Source organism: Gossypium arboreum, chromosome 12 (assembly GCF_025698485.1).
Source record: "Gossypium arboreum isolate Shixiya-1 chromosome 12, ASM2569848v2, whole genome shotgun sequence".
Taxonomy (NCBI): Eukaryota; Viridiplantae; Streptophyta; class Magnoliopsida; order Malvales; family Malvaceae; genus Gossypium; species Gossypium arboreum.
In genome coordinates this window covers 49,516,997-49,522,524 of record NC_069081.1, presented here as the reverse complement: position 1 = coordinate 49,522,524, position 5,528 = coordinate 49,516,997, and the positions used below count along the sequence as shown (strand labels likewise).

The 5,528-nt window shown below is 35.3% G+C and overlaps 1 non-coding gene across 1 annotated transcript; it reads left to right on the top strand.

Moving 5' to 3' along the window:
• Positions 1-4,727: 4,727 nt before the first annotated feature.
• LOC128286003 (small nucleolar RNA R71) lies at positions 4,728-4,834 on the top strand. Its single transcript, XR_008276550.1, has one exon. It is a non-coding gene; the product is annotated as a small nucleolar RNA R71 (small nucleolar RNA).
• Positions 4,835-5,528: the final 694 nt, after the last annotated feature.

Here is a 5,528-nt window from a genome sequence, read left to right as displayed (position 1 = left end):
GTTGACCATTAACTTTAAATATACTTCCTTTGTCATCATGTAATTCAACTGCTCCATATGGATAGACTTTGTGAATGGTGAAAGGTCCAGTCCATCAAGATTTGAGCTTCCCAGGAAATAACCTTAGCCTCAAATTAAACAATAACACTTCCTATCATTCTCTAAATTCACGAGGTTGTATTCATTTGTTATGCCATCTCTTAATCTTTTCTTTACACATCTTGGCATTCTTGTATGAAAATAACCTCAACTCCTCCAACTCGTCAAGCTGTAACATTCTTCCCTCACTGACTTGCTTAAGATCCAAATTTAATTGTTTCAAAGTCCAGTGAGCTTTATTTTCCAATTCAAGAGGCAAATGACATGCCTTTTCAAAGACTAACTGATAATGAGTTATTCCTAGCAGTGTTTTAAAAGCAGTTCGATAGGCCTATAGAACATCATCGAGCCTTCGAGACCAATATTTTCTATTAGGTCAAACGACCTTTTTAAGGATACCTTTGATCTCATGATTTACCTTTTCCACTTGCCCATTTGACTATGGATGATAGGCAGTGACAATTTTATGTTTCACATTATGCTTTCAAGCAACCACTTAAGCCATTTATTTATAAAGTGAGATCTTTCATCATTAATTATAGCTTTAGGATTCCTAAACCATGTAAATACATGGTTAACCTTAGTATCATTCGTTGGGTATGTCTCAGCTTCAACCCACTTGGATACGTAATCTGTAGCTACTAAGATATACTTATTACCATAAGAAGAAGGAAATGTGCCTGGGAAATCAATACCCTATACGTTAAATAATTTTAACTTTAAAATATTTGTCAAGGGCATCTTGTTCCTCCTTGATATGTTTTCGGTCCTTTGGCATCTATCATAAATTTTCACATATGCATATGCATCCTTGAACACTGTTGGCCAAAAGAATCCTACTTGTAAAATCTTCCTTGCAGTGCGGGAACCAGCAAAGTGTCCTCCATTTGGAGATGAATGGCAGTGATACAAGATCTCATCAATTTCAATTCCAGCTATGCACTTCTTGATTATGTTATTTGCACATTGTTGAAATAAAAAATGATCCTCCTAGAAATAATAGTGACTATCATGAAGGAATTTTTTCCTTTGTTGGTATGTCATTTCTTGAGGAATTATTCCACATGCTAAATAATTCACATAATCAACAAACCAGGGTATTTCATGAATTTGGCTTACCTTGAAGATATGTTCATCTGGAAAATTTTCATTAATTGGAACAAGTGAATGAGATACCTCATTTTTTTCCAACCTTGACAGATGATCAGCTACTTGGTTTTCAACACCTTTTATGTCTTAGATCTCAAGGTCAAATTTTTGGAGTAGAAGTATCCATTGAATCAGCCTTAGTTTAACATATTTTTTTGTGAGTAAGTATTTAATAGCCGCATGATCAGTAGATATTGTGACTTTCATACCTATGAGATAAGAATGAAACTTGTCAACAGAAAAAACTATAGTAAAGAGTTCTTTTTCAGTTGCCATGTAATTAAGTTGGGCTCCTATTAAAGTTTGACTTGCATAGTAGATAGTATGAAACACTTTGTTTCTTTTTTTTTCCCATCACAGCTGCAACAGCAAAATTGCTTGCATCAACATCAATTCGAACAGTGAGTTCCAATAAGGTGTAACGATTATAGGGGCTTAGATTAACCAATTTTTCAAATTTTTAAAAGCTTCCAAAAATGCTTTGTTAAAATAAAAAATGGTGACTTTCTCTAAAAGCATACACAAAGGCTTGGAAAGTTTTTAAAAATCTGTAATAAACCTTCAATAAAAACTAGCATGGCCTAAAAAACTTTGAACTCCCTTAAAACTGACTGGTGGTGGAAACTTCTTAATTACATCCACCTTCGCTTTGTCAACTTAAATCCCATTTTTTGAAATTTTGTATCCTATACAATTCCCTCATTAACCATAAAGTGGCATTTCTCTCAGTTAAGGGCAAGATTTGTCTCCTCACATCTTTTTAATACCTTAGCCAAATTACTTAAACAAACATCGTAAGTGTTACCAAAAATAGGAAAATCATCCATGAAAACTTTAAAATAATTTTCTACCATATCAGTAAATATTGCCGTCATGTATCACTGAAATGTGGCAGGGGCATTACATAAACCAAAAGGCATTCGCCTAAAAGCCAATGTACCGTACGGGCAAGTAGAAGTCATTTTGTGTTAGTCTTCCGGGCTTACAACTATTTGGTTATATCCCGAATATCCATCTAAGAAATAATACAATTCGTTATCTGCCAGTTGGTCTAACATCTGATCCATAAAAGGTAGTCGAAAATGATTATTTCGAGTGGCTTTGTTTAATTTTCTGTAATCAATACAAATTCTCTAATTCGTGACTGTTCTCGTCAGAATTAACTCATTACGTTCATTCTCAACAATCGTTATTCTACCTTTCTTCGGTACACACTATATCAGACTTACCCATGAACTATCTAAGATGGGGTAGATAATGACCGCATCTAACCATTTGATAACTTCCTTTTGAACTACCTTTTTCATGATAGGATTGAGTCTCTTTTGCCAATCAATTCTACCTTTTTCGCCCCCTCTATGATAATCTTATGCATACAGAAGGATGAGCTTATTCCTCGAATATCAACTATGGTCCAATCAATCACCTTTTTTAAATTTCTTTAAAACTTTGATCAACTACTCCTCTTGGTGCTTTGTAGGTCTGTTGAAACAATCACAGGCAAAGTAGAACAGTCATCCAAATAAACATATTTCAAATGAGAAGGAAGTACCTTCAATTCGAGTTTGGGTGGTTCCTTGACTGACAACTTTAGTTGTGTGTATTCTCGAGCTTCCAAATCTAATGGTTCAAACTGTGCTAGTTGAACATAGTCCTTTGGATTAGCTTCCATCAAAGCCATATTTTCATTACCTTGTTCATCTTCCAATGGCTCAGACCCTAAAGTGTTCTCCAATGGGTCCTTTACAAAATCATTCTCCCATTCCATAGAAACTAAGGTTTTTAACTCCTCCATCACTGAATATTCCTCCGTTGGATCGAGAAACTTCCTTGTTTTAAGAACATTAAATGTTACCTGATCATTTTGAACTCTCATGGCGAGTTTGCCTTTTTGCACGTCTATTAACGTTCTTCTCATGGCTAGGAAAGGTCTCTTTAGGATGATCGACACTTTCTTATCTGCTTCAAAAATATAAGACAATGAATCAACAGGAAAAATAAACTTATCTACTCTTACCAAAACATCCTCGATCTTTCCTTCTGGGCATGCTAAAGATTAATTTGCCAGTTGAAGTGTCACAGTCATGGGTCTTACCTTTCCTATTCCCAATAGCTTGAAAATAGATATGGGCATTAAGTTGATGCTTGCTCCTATGTCACATAAAGCTTTACAACAGTAAGATTTTCCAATATTACAAGGTATAGTATAGCTCCTAGAGTCCTTCAATTTAGGAGGTAGCTTGTTCTGTAAGAATGCACTGCACTCCTTCGTTAGTGCTACAGTCTCATACTCACTAAGTCACTTCCTCTTGGACAGAATGTCCTTCATGAACTTGACATAGTTGGGCATTTGTTCTAAAGCCTCCACCAGCGGGATGTTGATGTGAAGTTGCTTTAGAACATCCAAAAAATTCTTGAATTGCACCTATCGTTTCTGCTTATTTGGTTGGAATTTTTGAGGATATGGAGGTGTTGGAACTTTGGGTTGGAATAGACAACTTCTCTGAAGGATAAATCTACATCTAAAGAAGATGTTAGCTTATTAGAATTCACTAGTTTAAATTTTACCTCATAAAACTTTATAGGTTCTAGCTCTTCTGGTGCAGGAACTTCAATTGTTGGTTGGCTTTCCTCCTTCTTAATAGGTTCATCTTCAACCACAACTTCATTGGGTTCTAAAGTCTTACCACTTCGTAAAGCAACTACCTTGCAAAGTTCATTTCCCAAAATTCTTAGATTTTTTGTATCGCTCAGCAAACCTCCTTGTGGTCTATTATGAAGCTCCATAGCTAACTGACCCATTTGGTTCTCCAAAATTTTCAATGTTACTATTTGACTTTGGATTAAGGAGTCATTTTTCGCCCTGTACGCCTTCAAAAATTTTTCCGAATTTTTAGATGATTTAGCTTGTGGTGGTTTAGAAACTTGTTGGTTGAACCCTTGGGGTTAATTTGGTTTATGTTGCATGTAGGTGTTGTTCGGTCCATTTCTTTAGTTACTCCAAGAAAAGTTCAGGTGGTTTCACCATGAAAGATTGTAGAAATTGGAATATGGTCCTTATCCACTTCTATGTTGATGTTGATTTCCTATATAATAAATTAACTCAGGATTTGATGGACAATTCTTGAAGCAATGGCCATCCCTACAATATGCACAGGAAACAACCTCAAATTGACTTGGTGGTTAGGATGCAACAGGGTTAAAGCCATTAGAAGTAACTATTTCAACATTGAAGAGATAGAAGACACTTGAGTTGAGAGTGAATTAATGGTGTCTACTTCATGTACTCCAACTACTCGTCTTTTTGAAATTGTTTGATTTGTCGGCCACTATTAAATATTACTGGCTATCTTCTTGATGATCTCGTAAGCCACATTATAAGACTTCGACAAGAGAGCACCATTCATAGAAGCATCTACCACCAATGTTGTGTGTGCATTGATACTATTATAAAATGTCTCCAACTGGATGTAATGTGGATCTCGTGGTGAAAGCATTTATGAAGTAACTCCTTGAATCTATCCCATGCCTCATATAGGGACTCGTCATCCAATTGTTGAAAAGTGGTGATCTCATTCTACAACTTAGCATTTTTTTTAGGTGGAAAATACATTTCAAGAAAGCGTTTAGATAATTCTTGCCAAATGGAAATTGAATATGGTGGCAATGAATTAAGCCATGCTCATGCTCGATCTCGCAACGAGTATCAAAATAACTTCAACCTCAATGCATCTTCAGTTACACTGGCTATCTTAAAGGAATCTCTCACCTCCATGAGTAGTCGAAGGTGAAGGTATGGATCTTTTGTGGGCATTCCATTAAACTAGCCATGGTTTGAAGCATTTGAAACATCATTGGCTTCAATTCAAATTGGGGTGCCTTGATCTCTGGTCTCCTAATTCCCAGATTTAACTCAATAAAAAGGGGTACAACATACTACCTTATAGCTCGATCCCTATCATCAGCAATAAGGATTGGATTACAAACATTAACAACTCCATTCCCGTGAACATCATTTTGATTTCCAAGGTCCATTTGGGCTTGTCTTTGTGCTATCTTTTCTCATCTTCTTTGTCCAAATGTCTGCATGATTTCAGGGTCTACAAGTAATAAATCGATAATTTGATCTATGTTCAAAAACACCTGAAAAATAAATCATAAAAATAAAGAATAAAAAATTATTTTTTAAATTTAGAAATAAAATAAAAATAAAATAAAAACCAAATTGAAAATAATAATTTCAAAAAAATGATTAAGGCAACAATCCCCAGCAACGGTGC